The sequence below is a fragment of the Schistocerca serialis genome, chromosome 5 (genome assembly GCF_023864345.2).
Source record: "Schistocerca serialis cubense isolate TAMUIC-IGC-003099 chromosome 5, iqSchSeri2.2, whole genome shotgun sequence".
NCBI classification, from domain to species: Eukaryota; Metazoa; Arthropoda; class Insecta; order Orthoptera; family Acrididae; genus Schistocerca; species Schistocerca serialis.
In genome coordinates this window covers 774295068-774320410 of record NC_064642.1, presented here as the reverse complement: position 1 = coordinate 774320410, position 25343 = coordinate 774295068, and the positions used below count along the sequence as shown (strand labels likewise).

Below are 25343 nucleotides of genomic sequence, written 5' to 3'. Positions count from 1 at the left end.
ATGGCAGCTCTTGTAGTCTTCGAAACTGCGTGGATGATGTTTTTCCGAAAGTCAGATGGTATATCGCCAGACTGACACATTCTACATACCAACGTGAAGAGTCTTTTCGTTGTCACTCCCCCCCCCCCCCCCCATGATTTTAGGAATTCTTATAGAATGTTATCTACCCCTTCTGCCTTACTTGATCTTAAGTCGTCCAGCGCTCTCTTAAATTCTTATCCTAATACTGGGTCCCCTATCTCTTCTAAATCGACTCCTATTTCTTTATCTATCACACCAAACAAATTTTCCACCTCATAGAGGCCTTCAGTGTACGCTGCTCCTTCCACCTATCTGCCCTCTCCCCTGCATTTAACAGTGGAATTCCCGTTGCACTCTTTACGCTACCACCCTTGCTTTTAATGTCACCGAAGGTGTTTTTGACTTTCCTATATGCTGAGGTAGTCCTTCTGACAACAATTACTTTTTTGATTTCTTCACATTTTCATGAAGCCATTTCGTCTTAGCTTCCTGGGACTTCCTATTTATTTCATTCCTCGGGGACTTGTATTTCTGCATTGCTGAATTTCCCTGAGCATCTTTCTACTTCCCTCTTTCATCCATCAACTGAAGTATTTCTTCCCTTACCCATGGTTTCTTCGGTATTACCTTCTTTGCACCTATGTTTCTCTTTCCAACTACTGTGGTTGCCCTTTTTAGAGATGTCCATTCCCCTTCAACTGTACTGCCTACAGAGCTATTCCTTATTACTGTATCTACAGGCTCACAGAATTTCAAGCGTGTCTCGTCACCCCTTAGTACCTACATATCCCACTACTTTGGGTACTGATTCTTCTTTACTAAACTCTTGAAATTCAGCCTTCTCTTCATCATTACTATTTCGTGATGTTATTACAAAAGTCAATTAGTCTTTCTCCTCTCTCATTCCTTGTCCCAAGACCACATTCTCCTATAACTTTATCTTCTACACTTTCCTTCACAACTGCATTCCAGTTCCTCATGACAATCACATTTTCTTCTCCTTTCATCTATTGTACTACGGTATCAATATTCTCATATGCTTTCTCTATCTCTTCAGCTTACGATATCGGTATGTATACCTGAACTATCGCAGACGGTGTTGGTTTCCTACCGATTTTGACAAGAACTATCATATCACTGATCTGTTCACTGTGACACACTCTTTGCCCTACCTTTCTATTCATAACGAATCCTACTCCTGTTATACCATTTTCTGCCGCTGCTATTACTCTATACTCGTTGACCAGAAATCCTTGTCTTTTTTGCATTTCACTTCACTGACCCCTACTACATAGATTGAGCCTTTGCGTTTCCGTTCCCAGATTTTCTAACTTCCCTACCAAACTCAAACTTCTGTCATTGCACGCCCCGACTAGTAGAACGCTATCCGTCCATTGATTATTAAATGTTTTTCTCGTGGTCACCTCCCCCTTGACAGATCCGAACAGGGGCTATTCCGGGACCTTTGTAAATGGAGAGATCATAATGACACTTTTACAATTACAGGCTACGTGTTCTGTGGATACATATTATGTGTCCTTAATGCAGTGGTTTCCATTGCCTTCTGCATCCTCATGTCGTGGATCATAGCTTGATTCTTCCGCCTTGAGGGGCAGTTTCCCACCCCAAGAGCCAGATAATGCCCTGAAGCTGTATCCGCTTCTCCGCCCTCTATGATATGGTTGTTGGCAGAATGAGGTTGACTTCATATGCCAGAAGTCTTCAACCACCAATACTGATTATCAATCACAATTTAATCGGTGGCAGGTTTCGAACCCAGTACCGAGTACGTTTTGATTGCCAGTGAGTGACGCTACCCCGAGACCACGGAGTCTAGGGGTACGAAGTTCATATCTTCTGTTGTTCTTGAAGTCCGTTTGTCGCTTAAAAAATCAAGTTTGTCATTTGAGTACGGCCTTTTGTTAATATCGCCACAACTGCAGTTTCAGATCTGTTGAGAATGACGTTACGTCCTAGACTTTCACCTAGCTAAGTAGTTTCGTGTTTCTGCGGTAATTCCAAATCTATTGAAGTTCAGCGTAAGAACCGTTACAGATAGTTCAATTTTAACATAACTGATATTTAATTTAAATAATTATGAAAAATCCACCTCGATTGCAGAAACTACCTGGTGTTTACCTAGGTTTCAGCGTGGGTAACCACGCCTTCTTCAGAACAAAAATAAAACAGCTTGCCTAAATAGGCAAAGTCAAAGGCTAATATCAACACCTACAGCAGCAAGACCCCATGAAAAGTTATTTTACAAGTACATAGTATACAGGTGTTGATTTTAGCCTTTGACTATGCCTATTTAGGCAAGCTGTTTTATATTTGTTCCGAAGAAGGCATGGTTATCCACGCTGAAACCTAGGTACACACCAGGTAGTTTGTGCAATCGAGGCGGATTTTTCATAATTATTTCGATACTAACGATTGCTGACGCGCTGCAATGCTGAAAGTTCTTATGATATTTTATTGATATTTAAAATGTAATTTTTTTAACTTTTGTAGGTCGTTAATATCTTTAGTGTTGCTGAATTATTTTTTCTCAGTTCCAGTGTACGTCTTTGTTACTGATCTTGTAATTGGTCTGGATTTTGAACCAAGGCTAGGCTTCGGCTTGGTTCTATTTGATCCTACAGTCCCTTTTCTAGGTCAGAAAATAAAGCTTTACGATTCCTTAGGTTGAGTTCAAGATGGAATTTTCTACTGGGATAGTCTTGTTTAACATGATCTGTAGTATTACAGATGGTACACGCTGGTTGTTGTTCCATGTATTTGTTGTGTGCTTAATAGCCTCCAGTACTCATTTCGGACTTGACTTTTCCTATTCCATTTGAGACGCGGAACGGATAATAAACTTTCCAGACTTTGTACCGAATTGCATGAGAATTTTCATAAAGTTGCTATTTGAGTTTTATTACTGGGTCCTACCTTTTGGATGTTCAAGACACGCACATTTGCTAAGTTGTCTTCGACTGGATTAACCGTAAACTTAGCGACTTTTCCTAATGTTAACACAAAGTGACGGCAAAGCCCCCGGATTACTGCCTCGTGCACTATGTTCGAGCAAATATTCAAATAACAGGAAGAATAGTTAGCATTAAGTTGCAGACTAACTATGTCTCTTGTTTCATGCAGGGTGTTATCCATATCTGGATCCCCAGACCTGTTGGTGACTCGTCGTCCTGGGCGAATTCGAGTCTCACAGTACTCTTCCGGGTGCAGCATTACATTGATATTATAATTTATACTTCTGCACGCACTTACGTGAGCGAAAATAACGCCACTTTTTGCATAACGCAGCTGTGTAGTACACGAGTCAAACGTCTTTTAAACACTGACTGCAGAGCATACAAGTAGACGCAATGTGACTGACCGCTACGATCACCGAAGCGGAACGCGGAAGGAGCTCCGGACGTACAAAATTCTTTCGTATTGTCGTTTTTGGAGCACGGAATAAACAGCAACATTTGACAGTAAAGTAGCACTTTTGATACTGTACACATTCGCGAAATTAACGTTATGTAGGAAATGAAGATGTATGGTTCTTCTCCACTGACCTCCAGAAGGTATTAGTGGACGTTTCACTTCGACTTCATCTATGTGTTTCGTGGGATAACACAAGCTATCAGTTTTCATCATCTCCGTTGCATAAAAGGAATGCCGTAGTATATATTATTATTATTATTAGAAAAACTACGGTAATGCAACCTCATGTAGGCTTCTGTGTGACGAAAACTTACTGCATTCTACATCAGACGCATTTACTCATCAAAAGTGCTTTCCTAGTGGCCTTGCATTCAGACAAAGTTGTTACCTCTCTCCATTAACGTAATACAATTATAGCCCAACTAGTCGTGCTGCTCAGCCTTCTAGCCTGTGGAATACCATCGACGTCTCACATCTGTCCTCTTCCTTGGGGAAAACTCTGAACTACGTATCCAATGAGGTAGCTCCAAGAGGACTGCTCCAAAAATACATGCCTATCTCGAGACGTCAGGTCATGGTTTGTCGCACTTTACATTACATCTGTCTCCAAGATGAAGCACAGTGATCCCCATTAGTCCGATCATTTTCACTTCCATTGGCTGTTAGATATGAAGAACTCTGTTAGTTCGTCAGTACTGCCCTATAGTACAAGCTGCATTAATTACTATTCGCACCTGTTGCACACAGGTTTCAACATTATAAATAGCAACAGAGAATTATAATAACGTAGCAAGCAAACATTTACGCTAATTGAAGATAAACATTGGCAACTTGGATGTACCCTTAGAGTAAATCGTTGGTATCTCTAATAACGTTAAAGATACTTTAATGAAATACGGTCGTTAGTATGTGTTTTTATTTATGTACAGAAGATGATCCCGATAATATTTTGTCGGTAAGTAATATTGTTGAATACGCAGGGCTCATATCGTTAATTGTTCACTGAAATAAGAATAAGGCAGACATCAAAGGATATCTCTTCGGGTTAACTTAATATGGGACAATCTGTAACGCTTCGCATTACGCTACACAATGCTTTTGAAAATACTTAACGTATGGATCGAAGATGTGTCAAGAAACCCGTTCCACAAATATACAGCCTGCTATTACATATAACGTTAGTCGCATAAAAATAATTAAGGGCCGTATTAACTCTATACACCTGTGTGTATACACATGAAAACGGCACATACACTCATGACTTGAAATCATATTACTTCTTACTGCTGTGTCATCTTAGTATAGCATTGTAGCATTTTGTATTATTCAACACTTTAGTGCATGTGTGTTTGTGTGAGAGAGAGATTGTGTGAGCAGTGACCGTTAAAAGAAAATGAATAAACAGTGTGTATCCATTTTCTGAGAACACTGGTTAATTACTTTATGAACATCTACATAGAAAAAAGCAATGTACGTGACACATAAATTCTTCATCAACTAATCTCGTCTGTAATACTGAGGCAGCAGAAACATTAACTTTTCACTTTGTATACTGACGGTATTGTACATATTGAAAGGGTACAGTACTGCCCGACATTGAAAATAGGTACAACACACTTCATTATTTTTGTCAGAACAACACATTTTTTTTGTAATATAACTCAATTTCAATTAATACAGCGAAGCCGGATACCAGTGTGGGAAAGAATGACAATTTATTTATTTAATTGATCACATGTGCATTCCCTCAAAATAAATCCCTACATCCAGTTTGGTGCGATCTGTGAAATGAATGAATGTATGGTCGTCTGCTAACTGCAGATAGTGAATGTGAATATATGATCATCTTTGAGACGATCCTTTGGCCACCTTTGGTGGGACCACAGAGATGAAATTTACCTGACCTTTGAACGCCTGAAATGTGGCTGACCAATACGGTAGCAAGGTGCTCCCCCACTTCGACAGAGGTGCGAGAGGACCTGGAGAACGGCCATGTTTCAGCACTCTGCCGCTGGATCTTGTGCTGTTAAGACCTGTCTTAGTTGTGCTCCGTAAAGACAAAAGGGTGGAGACATGGTATGCATGTGGAATATTTAAGAGTAGTTTGAAATAATAATTTCTTTATTTCAGGAACTTTTGTGGGGAGAATTAAATGTCAGGCAGTTAATATTAATAGGATCGTAGTAATCTTTGGAAGTGACCAACGGTCACAATGAAACAACGTGTAGCAATAAGTTGAAATACTTCCTTGAGCTTAAGTTAAGCTGAATTACTAGCGTGTGTACTATAAGTTGAAATACTTAAGAAATGGCGTGTGCAGGACTTGAAATTAGAGACGAGTACTTCCACGTGGTGAGTGCTGTGTGAGTCTCAATCTGTGCGTGAGACAAAGGATAAAGAGAAGTACTCGTCCATGGTATCAGTTGAGGACTCGTGTGTGTGATGAATATGTTCTTAATATTACTTTGCGAGATATGTTTCCGTGTGACGCTTGATTCAAACTATAATACTCTGAGAGAGAAGCAAGGTGAGTCAGCCGTCTATCCAGCAACGCCACATGGCTTGCATTGCACAGGAAGACGTGCTTATATCTCCAGAGTTCATAGTAGGAAAGTAGAATTACGAAGTGGGGCAGTGTCGTGTGAAACTGGGATAAATACTAATTGAAGTGGGAAAGCTGAAAGTGATAGTGTTGTGACTATTTATTGTATTGTATTCCATGTTGTAGTGTGGTGTATGTCATGTAATTTGGGTATGTGTGGTTTGCATGGGAGAGTAGCCAGGTAGTTTCAAAAGATTAGTGGGTTATGCTTGTTCCTTCTGTACCGCTCTATCTGGAGGAAAGTTTCGTGATGATGATTGTGAGAGTCGATGTGTGAGATATAATAAAAGATCCACCATCCTATCCAGAAAGTGCACTGTAGTGTTAAATAATTACGAGACCATAAGGTAGAGAATCACCAATGTAAAGCCATGCCAACTGGGCGGAGTTCCTCATGTGTTATTGTTGTAGGTTATAGAATTTGTGTGTTTAGGTTATAGAATTTATCGGAATAAATAAGATAGTGAAAAGAAAAAGATTGGTGGACTTCCCCTTCGAATTGTATGTTGCCATGATATCCAGAATTTATAATGTGTGCGCCACTCATATTCAGTGCGATGGCCACGTGTTGATAAAAGCCGTTAAATAAAAAAAAAAGTGGTGTTGCCAGTGCGTAGTGAACAGTCAGAGTTCTGTAAATTACTGATAGTCAGTGGTGCGTTTCCGTTGCGTATTATTCATACAGGAGGATAATTTGTAACTTTATTGTGAGTACGAGAGTTCATATTACTCGATAAATAAGAATGAATCCACTCGCTTGGCAGACCACTCATCTTGCAGGCCTGACTGCTTGATGCCACAGTATGAGCAAGGCATGTGGGTGCCACTCAATATGATTGTGAAAACGTAACTATACCACTATGTGTCCTACCCAAGAATCAGTCATAAAGTGTTAAAGGGGAACGCAGGTTCACCATAATATTAAGCATAGCACTTTTCGGGCAGCTTGAACCACCTGGAAAAAAATTATTCACAGCTTAATGAAAGAAACTTCTGGAAGGTTATTTACCTCCCCGAGAAAACCAGTAATTTGCAGATACTTATACGTTTCACGTTCCTAAATAAAACTTCTGTTTCAGCTGTGTACAAAAAAACTAACACATGCATGAAAAGCGAAAACAGCCACCCAACTACTGGACCGGTGAATCGGCAATGAAGTACATTCCTAATGCGTTACGCCACGGATTAAAAACTAATTGCAACCAAATAACCGCTATGAATACAAAATTTTGCATTTACATCTGCGGTGAAAACACCTGCGGATGAGTCTACGGTATTCATTTAAAGCATAATAATGCAAATTTTTTTTGTTCCCCCAATTTTTGCTGTTTCGTTTACGTATTGCTATTGTTTGCCTAATGCGGTTTTTTAATCTCTACCGACAAATTTCCGAAATACGCAACAACCAGTCGTATATAGCCTACTTGTGTGCGCACTGTGTGGGCGAAGACGTGTGTGTGTGCGCGTTGGATGAGTAAGTCTCTCTCTGTGTGTGTGTGTGTGTGTGTGTGTGTGTGTGTGTGTATCTGAGCGCATTAGACATTTGAAACGTTACTCTATGGATCTTTTACGAAGATAATCGACATACAGTGTCTTGTTCAAATGTGTGTGAAATCTTATGGGACTTAACTGCTAAGGTCATCAGTCCCTAAGCTTACACACTACTTAAGCTAAATTATCCTAAGGACAAACACACACACACACACACACACACACACACACCCATACCCGAGGGAGGTCTCGAACCTCCGCCGGGACCAGCCGCACAGTCTATGACTGCAGCGCCCTAGACCGCTCGGCTAATCCCGCGCGGTTGCAGTGTGTTCCCAGAATGCTCCTACTCATTGTTGAAATGCGAATATCCATATGAAATTTATGGATCATGAGACAGAATATGAAGACTATGGGAAAGGTGTACAATGGATTACGTGACATGATAAATTGTAACGAGACATCGGTAAAAGAAGTGATCACCTATCTTCAAAGCACGACTACACATGGTAGCCGAAGTTAGCATGATAACAGCGGTAGACACATGCAAACAAGCAAGTCTTCTTCATGAAGAGTAATCTCAAGAAATGTGTTCTTGGCACACAATTAAGCTTATTTGTCTCTACATTGACCTCTCATTTTGAGTATAATACTATTCTCAAGAGACCTATCTAACAGGAAAGATTGTCTTGCCTGCCTAACTTCGCAGTCCGCATTCGTAGTAACTTATACACAACTTAGAACACATGACGTCTACTAAACTCTCAAAACCAAGCCTAGTTAGTTAGATTTGGTAGGATGTACATATTCATATACCTAAGAAAAGCCGTTACAGTAAACAGGGCGATGTCAGTAATTTCGTTCCTCCATGTTGAAATATAGCACGTTAGCAACTGTAACGTTGGATCCCTTGGTTTGGGTTTATCACCTCCTCCTCTCCTTCCCCTCTCCCAAGCCTTCTTGTTGCGCCGTTGTAAGAGGTCGGTTTCAGTGTTAGGAGACTGCCACAGCTCGTTGCATACTACCAAGCGAAGAATATTTTAGGGCTGTGTTTTGAGACAAGCTAGTAAATGGTTGATCGTAGGGAAGTGCTCCTTGAGTATATATATATATTTAATTTTCAAAACTACAGTCTCAACTCCAAACAACAAAAATGATTTATCTTTATGTTTCCTTGTTCAAATCGACGTCTGTTTACAGCGAAAGGTCGCTCGACCGATTTATTATGAATTCGGGCGGATGAGGAACCGCTGATAGGGGAGGTAAGGATTCTGAAATAGATATGGCACCTCAAGCTACCGCGGTGGATCTACTGACTATATTTCTCTCGTCCTGCCGCCGAACCACCCGTAATATTTACGGGAGGCAATTGTTTGCATCTCCATATTGTCCAGTTGTTGCCACTGACTAGAGACGATGTCGACCTAGTTAGTTCCGGACGGGTGACGAAATGCCACGAACCCAGCAGTGGCATTCAAGCACCTAGACTGGGTAAAAGATACTGCTGCCGATCACGTTGTGGTCGGAAAATTAAAAGCTACTGGATTCTCCTCTACGCGGCGGCGGAATGTGGGTGTTGCAGACTGTATAGAACCATACCTTAAAAAGTGCATTGAAATTACCATCTTAGTATCCCATTAAAACGATTAGTGGAATGGGAGAGCACTTTAAGAACTCCGCACGACATTTCAATGAAAGAACTGCTCACGCCAGCAAATGCTAAAATTCGCACTTTCGATTACTAATTCCATCTGAGGGAGACGACGAGATACACTGAGCTGGCAAAAGTCATTTGATACATTCCAATATCGTTTCGGACCTCCTTTCGGCCGGCCACGGTGGCCGAGCGATTCTAGGCGCTACAGTCTGGAACCGCGAGACCGCTACGGTCGCAGGTTCGAAACCTGCCTCGGGCATGGATGTGTGTGATGTCCTTAGATTAGTTAGGTTTAAATAGTTCTAAGTTCTAGGGGACTTATGACTTCAGATGTTAAGTCCCATAGTGCTCAGAGCCATTTGAACTATTTTGAACCTCCTATCGCCGGGCGTAGCGCAGCAACTCGACGTGGCATGGATTCAACATGTGGTTCGAAGTCCACTGCAGAAATACTGAGCCATGACGCCTCTACAGGTTTCCATAATTGCGAAAGTATTGCCGGTGCAGGACTTTTGTGCACGAACTGACCTCCCGCTTATCTCCCATAAATGTTCGATGGGGTTCATGTCGGGCGGTTTCTGTAGCCACATCATTCGCTACAACTGTCCAGAACGTTCTTCAAACGAATCGCGAACAATTGTGGCCCGGTGACATGGCGCGCTGTAATCCTTAAAAATTCCATCGTAATTTGGAAACACGAAGTCCATGAACGGCTGAAAATGATGTCCAGTGGGTCGCACACAGCTGTTTCCAGTCTATGATCGGTTTCGTTGGATACGAGGACCCCACCCATTCCATGTAAACCCACCACCAACTTGCACAGCGCCTTGTTGACAACTTCGGTGCACGACTTTGTGCGATTGCAGCACACGCCATCCCTACCGTCAGCTGCTACCAAAAAAATCGGGACTCGTCTTACCAGGTCACGGTGTTCCAGTCGTATAGATTCCAACCGAAATGGTCACGAGTCCAGGAGAGGCGCTGCAGGCGATGCCGTGCTGTTACAACGCTACCTCCGCAGCACGAAGTGACGGCGCTATCGACTAGCAACTGGTGCCCTCCACGTCCTTTATGCCTAACGTTCCGCAGCTGTAGTTACTTTTGGAGGAATAGCGCAACGCTCTGGACCTCCGTTCCACCTGGAAATTCAGTATTGCCAGTTGTGTTGGTCAGCAGCAGCAGCCAATATTAATAAAGAGCGCAGTTCAAAGCTGTATTCAGATGGCATCCTAAGTCCTGTTTAAGAGGTTATCTGCGATGGGAATACGTTGTTGTTTTTGTTGTTGTCTTCAGTCCTGAGACTGGTTTGATGCAGCTCTCCATGCTACTCTATCCTGTGCAAGCTTCTTCATCTCCCACTACTTATTGCAACGTACACCCTTCTGAATCTGCTTAGTGTATTCATCTCTTGGTCTCCATCTACGATTTTTATCCTCCACGCTGCCCTCCAATGCTAAATTTGTGATCCCTTGATGATTCAGAACATGTCCTACCAACCGGTCCTTTCTTCTTGTCAAGTTGTGCCACAAACTCCTCTTCTCCCCAATTCTAATCAATACCTCCTCATTAGTTATGTGGTCTACCCATCTAATCTTCAGCATTCTTCTGTAGCACCACATTTCGAAAGGTGCTATTCTCTTCTTGTCCAAACTATTTATCGTCGATGTCTCACTTCCATACATGGCTACACTCCATACAAATACTTTCAGAAACGACTTCCTGACACTTAAATCTATACTCGATGTTAACAAATTTCTCTTCTTCAGAAACACTTTCCATGCCATTGCCAGTCTACATTTTATATCCTTTCTACTTCGACCATGAGCAGTTATTTTGCTCCCCAAATAGCAAAACTCTTTTGCTACTTTATGTGTCTCATTTCCTAATCCAATTCCCTCAGCATCACCCGACTTAATTCGACTACATTCCATTATCCTCGTTTTGCTTTTGTCGATGTTCATCTTATATCCTCCTTTCAAGACAATGTCCATTCCGTTCAACTGCTCTTCCAAGTCCTAATTACGTAGTGCCTGCTGTATCGCACAGTCCCAGACAGGTGAAACTAAGGAGACAGTCTTCTTATTTGTCGTTCGTTGACCTGCACTAAAACCATGATCTCCTATCACAGATTTTTCTGGTTGGCTCAGCCTTGATGATGAAGGCGTCCATCACGTTGATCTGCCAGTATACAAGAAATCGCTCTCAAAGTGAGACTTCTACATGTCTTATTTCCTGAGGCCCATATAGTATTCGACAGGATCCTACGAATTTCTCAGTTCTCCTGAAGACACTTCCAAATCTTTCGATGTGTGCTTTTCGGACTTCCATAGGAAAACAGTCGGTATGTGGACAAAGTGAGTTGCTACTTAGCAGCGAAAACCAGCGGCCACTATCTTACAACGTTGGACAGTTGCATCGAGAACTTCAAAAAGGACCGTATTGTTCCACAGCGAATTCTTTGCCTGCGTACGCATCTGCAAGTTGTGTGCAACCGCAGCCAGAAACAATATATACTGCTCACGATTTTTCTATTAGGTCACTGAGTGTATCTCAAGTGTAACGCATCTTAAAAAGGGCAACAGGCGACAGAAAATTTGTCTCTACCTCAGAAATTGTGTTCTTGAGGGTGTTTTTCATTGATCTTCATCTGAAAACATAGTTAATGTGGTACAAACACATATTTCTGAGTAGAAAATGTAAATAGCACTTATTGTGAGAACCAAAAGAGCTGTATTTATACGCATGTATTGTTAACGACCGGTTTCATGCTTTTAGATCTTCGTCAGGTCCCTATGTTGTGCTCTTACCATGATATGAGGCATCTAGTCATCATAAGTAACGTCAAAGACAAAATTTGACAAAAGACGCTCACGAACATTCTGCCAAACGCCTAGTGGAAGCATGAGTAACATTAAGTACGTGCGACACAGCTTGTTGTGTACGTTAGGCGATATCGATATGAAGCTTATTTCAAGACCAACTATATTTCAGTAACATTTGAGCGATGATCTTAACTTGGAGTACTATTATGGTAATTAGCGGCATTTAACGCAATGCTTCGAAGGTTCGTAGGAACAGGAATGAGCTCTACCTTACTTTTTATTTGCTATAAATGGAAGACAGTACTGGTCGCAATAAGTCTATATGTTTACTCCGCGCTAAAATGTTCAAGATGCAGCCGGTTTGCTTCTATGTGTATATCTAGTAACCAAAAAAATGGTAACACAGAAAAGGAGTTATACAACATAACGAAAGTTTGTAGGACAAATAATGTCTACTCAAATTTCTCGACATTCATGTAAGAGTGGCGGTAGTAACGCCACTATGAGGATGAAAATAAGGTTTGCTTTAAGTACGCTAAGTAAGGTCGTGAGCGTTAGTTAGCTTTGAGTCTGGAGTTGATGGGTTGTTGTTAGCCACGAATATCATTAAGGAGATAAGACGCCATTATCATGAGATGACAAACACACCTTTATCAACGCCTCACTGAGTTTGAAAGAGGTCGTGTAATAGAGCTACGAGAAGCAAGATGTTCCTTCTCCGATAATGCAGAAAGTCTTGGCAGGAATGTAGCCACTGTATATGATTGCTGGCAGCGGCGGTCACGAGAAGCATCTTCAGCAGCAATATGAGCAGCGGTTCGCACCAGATTTACACAACGAACTGTTAGAAATCAGTTACTTCTAGGACACCTCCGAGCCAGACGTCCTGTTGCGTGCAATTCACTGACCCCAAACCACCACCGTTTTAGACTTCAGTGGTGCCAAGCGAGAGTTCACCGGAGAGCAGGGTGGGTGCCTGTTGTGTTTCCTGATTAAAGCTGTTTCTGCCTCTGTTATGTCCGCACTATAACACAACAAATATTCCGTGGTAACCAAATTTATTTGACCATCTGTCACTCAAAACAAAACTTAAGTTCGACTGCACAACACTTCGCAGGCTGTAGCGCCAAGGAGAAATCAGAGTCACTAGTACAGAATACAAGTCAAAACCACTGCCAACCAGTCGATACCGACGCGTCGCAAGTTTCCAGCCAGGGAGGCCAAAGTACGGCGCGGTCGTCGTGAATCCAGCAGCCGGGTGGTATCACAGTCATCGGCGAAGATTGAACTGGTTAAACGGGCTCAGGGAACTCGCTTAAATCCGCAGGTCCGGCCAATCAGAGTGTTGGTAGGTGGCGCCCTTATACGGTTGCTCACTCTGGTGGCAAAGGCAGCGCCGCCAGGGTAATCCGTATCGATAGTGGTGTGTACGCTGCCGCTAACCCCGTGACGACGCGTTCACTTGCTCCGGTTGTTGACATCGTAAACAGCGCTAGCGGTACTCGCTGTGTGCCGCGCGTGTTGTAGCACGCCGCGCCGAGTTGACGGCTGCTGTGCGGCGGCCGATACGACAGCCTCGGTGTCATTGATAGCCGTATGGTGGTTACATGGGTGACAGGTGAGGGCCTGAAATCAACCTGTCTGAGTGCTACCCATACCGAACCTTGGTAAGACAGTAGGAGCACTCTCGTGGTTATCACACGCAGCCAGATTGCAAATCTGTGCGACAGTCTGGTGGTTCGACCTGTTCCACTACTATTCATGAACAGCATTTCAGAGGATGTTTTCCGACTGGTTAACGCTCGCCCACATACCGCTGTTGTAACCGAACATGCCCCACAGTGTGTCGACATGTTACCACGATCTGCTCGGTCAACAGATCTGTCTCCAATCGAGCACGTACGGGATATCATCGGATAACAAATGGCTCTGAGCACTATGGGACTTCACATCTGAGGTCATCAGTCCCCTAGAACTTAGAACTACTTAAACCTAACTAACCTAAGGACATCACACACATCCATGCCCTAGGCAGGATTCGAACCTGCGACCGTAGCGGTCGCGCGGTTCCAGACTGAAGCGCCTAGAACCACTCGGCCACATCGGCCGGCATCGGATAACAACCCCAGCGTCATCCACAACAATCATTAACCGTCCCTGTATTGATTGACCAAATGCAACAGGCATGGAACTCCATCCCACAAGCTGACATCCGTCACCTTTAAAACACAACGTAAGCACCTTCACATGCTTGCGTTCAACATTCTGTTGGCTACACCAGTTATTAATCTACCAGCATCGCACATTTGCAATGATATCTCTCGCGTGCATTGATCTGTCACTTTGCAATGTTAATCACTTAAATATATTACCTAGAGAAATTTATTGCTGTAAATTAATTATTTTTTGTGTTGTTGTTTTTTCCGTAACTGAGCAATACAAAATATTTGGAATTCGCTTGATAAACATACTATCAAACTTTCTACACATGTTTCAGAGTTATAGAAGTACTCTTGTAGCGATAAAGTCAAAGCAAAGCACTCCGTCCTCAGGCCACAAGTGGCCCATCGGGACCATCCGACCGCCGTGTCATCCTCAGTTGAGGATGCGGATAGGAGGGGCGTGTGGTCAGCACACCGCTCTCCCGGTCGTTATGATGGTTTTCTTTGACCGGAGCCGCGACTATTCGGTCGAGTAGCTCCTCAATTGGTATCACGAGGCTGAGTGCACACCGAAAAATGGCAACATCACATGACGGCTGGATGGTCACCCATCCAAGTGCCAGCCATGCCCGACAGCGCTTAACTTCGGTGATCTCACGGGAACCGGTGTATCCACTGCGGCAAGGCCGTTGCCTTGATGAAGTCAAGAGATGATCAATGAATTCAGAGTGTATGCGTGTGTCAGTGTAGGTCATTCATCGCAACAGAAATCCAGCTAAATATCTAATGCTATTCACTAACTGAGTGTATTGGTATAACAGACCCGTGTTCTCCGTTGTATTGTTACAATGTAGGAGGGATGATTATGATTTATTTCGTTTGTTACCAGAATTAATTTTCTTTCTACAGTAATATTGTCTCAATTGTTTCGGTAATTATCAAAACCTACAGCACCAGACATGGATGCAAAAGCCGAGTGACGTGATGCCGCTACTGCAGGAACAGGTAAAAAACGTGTCTTTCTTCTGCTCTTGTGTTTCATTCAGTGGACCCATAAACCAGGTGTGTACTGGCCAGTTCTTCACTATTGGATCTGTGCACGCTACCGTGTCTCAGTATTAACACACAACTAACTCTGCTGGAAGGTGGTGAACCCGATACAGAACCGAGTAGTACTCGAAACAAACTAGCGGTCAAAGTGTGAAGTAGTGTCAACAGAAAGCGTTAGTCGACCACAATACTATTGCACCTCGAAGTTAGGGGGCTGCCATCAGCTTATCGTGTGTTTTTGACGTGATATTTCACCAAGACACGCTGAATCACTTGGTAGCTTATGCACAATTGTCCTGAAATCGTACCACGATGAATACGACGACTTCATCAGTATAATAAATCTTTATTTATAGCCCAACTAGTTTCGCGTCGTTGGAGCCACATCTTCTGGGGTGCATCTGTATGTACTCTTGTTTATATATTGATGTATCCATGAAGATGTCGCACTAAAGCCGCGAGACCAGTTGGATACTAAATAAGGGTTTATCATACAGCTAAAGGAGCCTTATTCATTATTATGGCACAATTCTACAACTTTGAACGCCCAGAATACAACGTTTTCTATCATTCACAGTGCGATACGTTTTCCTTATTCACCACTGCACTTATTTGCTGTAACGTCACCGCGTGTTTCCGATAACGGCCACGGGAGACCAAGTGCCATAATATCTTGGTCGCATTGTACCGCATGTGAATGGAACAAGTTTGTTACCAAACAACGTAAAAGTTGACATTTGCAGTGTTGTATATGTATCTTCACTACGATACAGATACTAAAGTAAATGAACGAAAGAAGTGAAACGAAATGGATTTACTCTCTAACAGGCTACTGGAGATCGTGGGTCCCTTACACCAAAACACTCCAAACACAGAGTCCTGAACATCATACAGATTTCTAGTGGTAAAGATGGGGCTACAGATCTGCCCATCCGAATCGTTTGCTCCCTTTGTTATTAATTATGTTTTCAGTGAAGTTCCTGATCGATCATATCACAACGAAAATTATCCATTGGTATGCGTTTCACGAGAATGATTTCATTATATTCCAGTATGGTTAATTCCTTTCATCTAGATGATGCTAGATCTTCTTACTTGCCATTACACGTAAGTTAAGAGGTCGCAGGGCAGCAATTTTTAACTAGGATGTAGTAACGTAAGGGAGAACAATTGAAAAAAAAATAAAAAAAGATAAACGTGTCGTTAGATCAAAGCGGAATATTTGTACAACTTAGTCAACGAGAATTTCGTTCGAGAGCACCAGACAATGTTAGTTGCAGTGATATGTCTAGTAAACATATTGTCACTGACGATATGCTATAGGCTTCCGAGCGTATGAACGGATGAAAATCAACTCAGATCACTCACAGAAGGTAAAGCAATGTAGCATGTGTAGAGGTGGTGTGCATGTGTGCATTACGTTTCCATCTCTTGTGGGAATACAGATTTAGTGCTGCGCTAAGTGTAACCGAAGACATCATCAAACTTAATATGTTGTAATCAAATGTCAGTATGTATCGTCTGACTGAGAAGCCCGATAAATGAATTACATAAATACGGACCACTTACACTGAAGCGTTGTGTACTGTTTAATATGACTTGGTACATTTAACGATATCTCTTGACTTTATCATTATCACAAGCCCTAATAATTTCCTTTGCTTTCAGTTTTTTTAAATTAATCACATTACTTAAGTTCGATTGGTTTAAAGTATTTAAATACACATTCAATGAATTTAATACCTACATATTTCAATAGCGTATTGAGCTGCATAACAGTAACAGGTTAGAATTTTTCTGTAGTTATAATTAATGCTATTAAAACGTTCAACCATTGGTTGTGGTTGCTATACAATCTATGGTTATTACAGTAGTCACGCTCATGTTTGTATGAATGTGGAATATATTTGCTGATACAAATGCTTGAATGAATATCACGTTTCTCTTTCTGCTGCCATATTACATTGTTCGGGAGCAAGGGCTGTGACGTGCATTTCCCTTATAGCGTTGTGTATTTGTTGTTTTTCAAATTGGGTTACATCCTTACTGAGTGGCTTTAGTTGCCCAGACGCAAATATAAGGCAAAATTGGTTTGGTCCCCCATAGTATTTCATATCCATTAGGACGGTGAATGTGATATTATCACATTGTCGATCATGACTGCTCTTAGTGAGACTGCACTCTTATTACGCCTATAGGTGTAATTAGCGGCGAGATTGATGAACCTGCACGTCTACTCACAGCAGACAGGCAGGTAGCGGAATACTGAATTACTGTAACAGAATACTGAATTCCAGTTCACAGTGTGTATTAGCAGAATTAAAGGTGCGAGGGTCTGCTGGACTATGTTAGAATAGTAAGCATTAGAGCTGGATTCGTTGCACGTTGAAAGTAGAACCGTTACGTTCAAAGTCACAAACTCTGGAGGCCATCATTTAGAAGATCACACATGGTGCTTCACGTGAGTGACAGAGGTTTTCTGTTCCATTATAGTTTTGCACGGAGCACACAATATTTATTGAAATAGGTGTTTACGGCACTAAACGTTCCTTAATCTGACTAAAAAGTGTAAAAAAAATTCTCTAGCCACATACAGATTCCAATCCCCATACAGATATCCTGAAAACTTGCTGATGTCAATTTGTAATTGCTATGAAAGCACTTGCAAAATTTATAACGAAAATGGTTGGTAGGTGAACCATCGATGTGTCAATTATGTACTGCATCCGCCCCAAGCTCTACTTTGCAAATCTTAAAAATATTTTCGTAGATATTAACAATTCATAATATCACATTTTCTGTACTGTCTATATGGGGAAATGTGAAATTATTATACTTTTAGTCGAATTAAAAATTTTTTGGATTAAAATTTATTTTTATTTAAATAATTGTTTTCTGATTTTTAGTCCTGTGTGTGTGTGAAATTTTTCAATGAATTTCAAATACTTTGGTGAGAGCACAACAGAGACAAGTGGTAAATTTCATGTTTATTTCTGTTATCTTCACCTGACTGAAACAATATATTGCTTCCACCTATATATTCTAGTGAAAACGCCATGGAGATGAAATAAGAGCGATTCGAACTCACTGAAACACTTACCGGCAACCGTGCTTCCCGAGAACCATTCACGACTGGAACATCGAAAGTGGAAAACGGCATAGTTATACAAATTACCTCTCGGAACACACCACAAAAAATATTAAATTAGTATTGCATTGTCAACCAGATCTGAGCTATGCTTAAGCTATCGAGTCTCTAATTCACCGGAAAGTTAGTTTAAGATTAACTGTAAATTAATACCAAATATACAGACAGAGACACAAGTGTGTCAGTTAATAGAAATGCAGCAAAATGTGTGACGTATACAGTAAATTTCGTAGAAATCGCTCCCTGAGTTAGGCTTTTATCTCAGTCTGTTTCACCCCACGCCGTCATTCTTATGTGTGCTAGGGTGGGTTATGGGGAGGGGGATGGAGTGAACCCAGGGTCACACAACTTTGCATGTTTTTTTTTCGTTTTGTGTGCCCTGTTTGATAAAACAGCTTACGACAGTACAGGGGTGCACTTATAAATCGAATGATTTCTCGTAGTTCTACCTGTAGTAAGTAATTTACGCACAATGCGTCTATAGGGGCTGTGACGCTGCATTATGCTTCTTCGTGACCTAGCTGAAACCCCCTACAGCCTCTGTTATTGGTTTTCGATGGTTCTTATCCCAACAGCGCCTTCTGCATTGTCATTTCAAGTCTCTAGCTCATCAGGGAGTTTGTTTTAAATCAACTACCAAATTTGTACTTAACAGACAGTCAGACTGTCAAGAAAGTGACCTCATGACAGCATGTTAGAAATGACTGTCTCTATTCTTCTATATGCACACTAATTTCTCTTCTGTTGTACTCGTGATCCTCATTCGAACTATGTAATGTTTGCAGCACAGTGCTCACACCCTCTTGTTTGAATACAGCTTAGCTAAACTCAGTCCCCACGGTTTCGGCAGACCTGCATCGATTGTCTATTAATTAAAGATTGCAGAGCATCTCAGATGCGCTTTCTGAGGAACCTGTTACCACGTATGTATGTATGTATTGAACCAAGGACCTATAAACGACAGAGGGGCGTCGACCCCGTCGTAGCCCGCAGTGCTACACAACCCCACAACAGGCTACAGCCGTCCACTGACCCCATCGCCGCCCCACACCGAATGCTTCGTTATTGTGCAGTTCGCCCCCCAGTGCCAACGTCCTTGCCGCAGTGGTAACGCCGGTTCCCGTCAGATCACCCAAGTTAAGCGCTGTCGGGCGGGGCTATCACTTGGATGGGTGACCATCCAGTCAGCCGAGCACTGTTGGCAAGCGGGGGGCACTCAGCCCTTGTGAGGCAAACTGAGGAGCTGCTTGATTGAGAAGTGGCGGCCCCGGTCTTTGAAACAGACATACGGCAGTGAGAGCGGTGTGCTGACCACATGCCCTTCCATATCCGCATCCAGTGACGCCTGTGGGCTGAGGATGACACGGCAGCCGGTCGGCACCTTTTGTCCTTAATGGCCTGTGCAGGTGGGGAGTAGGATCTCAGTGGACCTCCCCCATATCCTCCCCCTCTCGCCTTCACTCCGGGGACGTCTAATTCCAGACGAGTGTAACCCCACTTTTGCGCGGAAGAGTAATTATTGTATACGCGTACGTGGAGACAGTGTTTGCACAGCAATCGCCGACATAGTGTAACTAAGGCCAAAACAGGGGAACCAACCACATTCGCCGAGGGAGATGGAAAACCGCCTTAAAAACCATCCACAGACTGGCTTGCTCACCGGACATCGACACTAATGCGCCGGGCGGATTCGCGCTGGGGACCGGCACGCCTTCCCGCTCGGGAAGCAGCGCGCTAGACGGCAAGGCTAGCCGGGCGGCCATAACCTGCTACCGTACTACCAGCACACCACTGAATTTGTTAATCTGTCTGATGTCCTTTGGCATGTCTATTTCAAATGAACTACAGACTCTGGAAGAATACAGTTGGTTGCGCTACCATCTTGTATACGATTTCGTTTACAGGTGCACTACTCTTTGCCAAAATTGTTTTCTCGGATGAAGGCTTTACATTTGGTTAGCCTATGTAACGGCTGGCTTATGAATCCAATGAGTTCTTTAAATTTACCCCTCTTATATATAATACAGATGGGAGAATGTACACTGCTTGAAAACTGCTAAGAAACAAGAGACACTTGTTAAGGAACAACTACCAACTATTAAGCAACAACGGACAACTGCTACGGAATAACCGATCAGTATAGCTATTAGGATGTAGAGGGGGACATGGTAACTGCAGCGAAGTCTGAGCACGAACACTCTTTATACATTAGACAGTTCGTACAGTTTGGTGTTTGGCGAAGGTTGCTGTGGAACTGATTGGTGCGACATTTCGCGCGTTAAGACGTCTTTGAGTGCTTAAGATCTCGAACGAGCAATTGGACTTTGCAAAGCCGATGAAAGTATGAGTGATGTGGCCACATTAATGTATGCGTCCGAAAAAGTCAACTCGCGACTATAATAGACTTCTGAAGTTGGAAAAACTATTTGATTAATGACAATGGTTGTAGACGGACGACAACACATCAAGAGGATCGATACCGGTACGTAGCACTAACAACAAAAAGGACCCCTCACTCCCAGGTAATTCGCCGCAGACGTTACAGCCGCTATCGAAACACGTGTCTTTGTCAGGACCATTGTACCGCGATTAAATCAGCCTGGCTCGTTTGCTCGGAAGCCTGTTAGAAGCACCACACTTGAACCATGCCATTGTCGAGAAATAGTTTCTTGGCTTGAGGAGTATGTTGGATTGGGTCAGCAACGGCAGTCGAGAGTGACGTTCTCCGCTTCACTGTGACAAGTGGTTCTGGCCACCAGCTAGTGTGACAAGAGATCACCTTAAATACGACAATGTTCACGAACGCCATCTGAATCTCCTAGGCGTCATGGTGTGGGCAGATATTACTCACAGACTCCTACACCGCTTCATTTCTTTGCGCGAGGTACAGTTAAACGACAGCGGAATGGTAGGGAGATTATCCTGGAACATGATTAGTGTCACTGCCTTCTGTGAGGAAGGACCCTGGTTACAATACTGCTATAGTGTCAGGTATTTTCTGAGGTAGGGAGTCTGGACAGGTGTCCGCTCAACTTCGTGGGGCCTAGTGAGGAACCGGTCGGAGTGACCTACCGGTTCTAGGCGCTATAGTTGGAACCGCGCGACTGCTACGGTCTCACGTTCGAATGCTGCCTCGGGCATGGATGTGTGTGATGTCCTTAGGTTAGTTAGGTTTAAGTAGTTCTAAGTTCTAGGGGACTGGTGACCTCAGAAGTTAAGTCCCACAGTGCTCAGAGCCATTTGAAACATTTGAACCTAGTGAGGAGCTGTTTGAGAGATAAATCAGCGGCATCATTGGGATTCATCTATTGACAACAACGGCGGGAGGGACCGCGCGAAATGTCGATCACGTGGCCCACGATCACAGATCCTGGTAGGCGGAATCGTCCTGGTTCTGAATCACAGTTGGTAAAAACCAAACCCTTACAAGATCACTTTGTTTTCCATCATTCTCTTCGTCTATCTGTCTGTCTGAATGTAAAAATCCCTTTTTCTCATGGACAGGAAAACATATCAAGTTGCAATTTATATCACCAATAAAGGAATATAGTGCTTTGGCTATGAAAAAAATTGAGGCTTTTAAGTCTAAGAAATAAAAAGATAACGGCTATCTATGTCACACGTTTTGATAGTTGCTAACTCACTCATCAAAAGCTGCAGGGTACTTCCCGCCTGTGTAGAATCATTAAATTTGGCAACAAACAAGATTTCTCAACACAACCTAAGGAAAAAAGGGAATAATTGTTAATTTGTAATTATATCACACGCAAAAAAGTGTATGTTGTTTGTTATCAGACTGTCTGTCTATCCGTCCGACGATTGAGATCCGTTTTTCTCATTAACTGGTTCACCCATCAAGTTGAAATTTATGTCACATACAAAGGTCTACATATACTTGGCGGAGTAATAAATGTAAGTTTCTGAGGCAATGCAACTGAAAGATCCTATTATTTGTCGGTAGTATTTCGACTCTCGTAAACTCAGTGATGAAAACCTGTAGGGGACTTCCCCCTGGTCTAGAATCAGGATATTTGGCAAGGAGCAAGGTTGCATAGTACAAGTAAAGAAGAAAAAAGAAAAGTTGTTACTCTGTAACTATATCACATGAAAAATGTTTCTTTTGCCATTTGTTATCCGTCTTTAAGTTTAAACATCCTCGAAAACCTTGGATTACCTGGGACACATATCTTGCGAGTGTCATTGTCGATAACAGACAAGAATGGTGGAGAGTCTCCATCCTTGGAATGAATTAACCAGGTACACACATCGTTAAGTGCGTATTTAACCCTTAGTGGGCAAGTCCTGGGTAGTACCTGACCATTTATTTATTTATTTATTATTTAACCCGAGCAGAAGAAGGATTTTGGAGTTACACACAAAGTACCTTTTGCATCACAGTAACTTATAAATGACAATATTTTAGTATTACGCAAAGTAATAGCTTACGATTACAAACAAATATTCTAATTTTTTGGTGAACAGTAATAAAATGAATAACAGACATTAAATTTTGTTCTTTCCATTGAGTACGATAAAGTTAACTTGTTAATATTCTCATACATTTTGGTATGTTATGCTCACAGAAGCCCAGAAAGTGGACACCAGGCTCAGTCCATGGATACATCTTATTCAACACCCTCGCCCTCAAAAGAAATTTTTTCTGTAACCTTCGCTGCCTGGCATTACTGATACCTGCCAAAAACTTTAATGATTAACAACCTAATTGATGAATATAGTGGGTTTTTGTTTTCCATCTTCTTTTTTTTTATGCCGAATACTTACATTTCCATCTTTGATGCAAAATTTTCGTCTGCTGTGATAAGAACAGTGTTGCTGGTGACATATCCGTGTTGAGTTTCACATTATTAATTTGAATTACGTGGTTTTGATGTAAGAGTATATCAATATATAAATTGGCAAGCTTGGACACTCGTAGATCGGTTACCGGTTTGCCTTGTTTACGTCCCGGATATACCGCCATAAAAGAAAAGCAAAGGAAAGTGGAACATTCTATACATCGCGAAAACCTCAAGAATCAAACATACATCAGTTTCTTACTTCAATTCATGTCCACATGTTCTGCCAGAGTTTGTTATACAAACCTCTATCACCATTCTACCGATATTCGGTAGCACTTTCATTTACAATGTCCTCCACTGTATGGGAATCTACATAACGTATGTACGAATAGAAGTTGTGACACACGATCGAGGACATTATGAAGGTTTGAATCTGGCGCTGAGCCATGCACGGATAGCCAATGCGGTTAAGGCGACCCTTCGCGTAGTGTGGGAAACCCGCGTTCAAGTCCCAGTCTGGCACAGACTTTAGCTGTCATGTTTACATTATTCAGCTGATGGGTGTCCTTATTCGAAACTTGTAATATGCACCACATATCTTATATATGCCATTTGGCATCTGATTCGGAGCACAAATCCAAGTTTAACTTCAGTGTTACATTATCGAGAGAACGTTTTGCTCAAAACTATCTTCAAGTTTAAAGTAATGATAGTTGACCATGATAACTATATGACTGAAAACAACTTCCGTTGAATATTAATGCTTATCTCATCACGCGAGATTGCAATGTCAAGTTAAGGTTGCAAATAAAAAGTGCAAGGAAGAATGTTTGGGTGTCAGTATTACGTTCATGAAATTCGTAGAACTGTACCAAACACTCTACACAAAATCCGTGTCTGATCCACAAAAGGCTCGGTAAGGATAGAACTCAAGCTACGTTTCAGCCAAAACTGGGGAACTGTAATACTGTTTGTAACACGAGCTAGTCATGCAACACTTTCCACCAAACTGAAACCATTACAAAACAACTCACGGACGATCCAGCTGATACAATAAAGATAGCAATATATCGTTTTTGGTTTCTGTAACTTATGTTTCAAGTGGTCTGAAATGACTTTTTAGACAACGATTCCTGTCAGTCTGAGAAAACAGATTCCTGAATTTACTAAGAGACGAACGCAATTACACAAGTTACTTTATTAAAGATATAGAACAGTGAGACATTCCATTAATATAAATGAAATGAAGAAATACCTGATGTTAGGGAATTTGGTTTCAGATTCCTTCTAAATTTCCTTTCTCTATTTGCAATTGTTTCACTTACCAGTTACCCCTTACATCTTTTTCACTTGTGCAGTATTGTATTTTTTTTAATCAATTTTATTTGGTCTAAGATTAATAGATATTATTTCAATTATTTTTCAGGATAATACTACATCATTTAGTCTTACATAAAACGTTAAAAACTTCCACAATTGACAGCCAGCTGAGAGGAGAGATTCTTTGGGTCCACATAGTAAAAATATTCATGACTTCTTTGCCCCAAATTTTTAATCTCGTAACTGATGATGTAGTTATAATAGGAATTATGATTTAGATATATGTTCAAAGATTGTGTTTAGATACGTTAAACCTGTAGAAACTGTAAGAGTCGTGAATTTAACGTTGTTTAGAACAAATGAAAAAGAAAGAAAACTATGTTCTCTTATTTTCTGTTTTTACTATCTCTCTTCTGTGGTTAGACCTTGAGCTGAGCGGATGTAAGTTTGTATCAATATTTGTGTGATAAGGGTTATTTAAATTATCTGCCGTGTCGGCTCCATTATTAATTCAAGCGGTTACCTTTTCTTTTAACCATTTAGGCTTCTTTTCCACGTGTTACAGGCAAAATAGGCGAGGGTGGCGTCGGACTATTCGGGTACGAACGATCGAATATAATCAATGTCCTTTCATTAACAAATATTCAGGTAATTGTAGAAAGCCACCTGGGATGTTACTACCGATCATATATCAGTTGTTAGCGATGTATTTCAGATAAAACTGCTCGTGTCTGCTCGAACTGTGCTTCCGAACAATGACACTGTGAAGTAACGAGCGACTTGTGGCGCCCTGAAAATATTGTAATTTTGGAGTTGGCGTGGCCGCACGGGCCGCTAGG

At 41.9% G+C, this 25343-nt stretch overlaps 1 pseudogene; it reads right to left on the bottom strand.

Moving 5' to 3' along the window:
- Nucleotides 1-14764: 14764 nt before the first annotated feature.
- LOC126483027 (5S ribosomal RNA) lies at nucleotides 14765-14881 on the bottom strand (annotated as a pseudogene).
- Between the last annotated feature and the right edge of the window lie 10462 nt (nucleotides 14882-25343).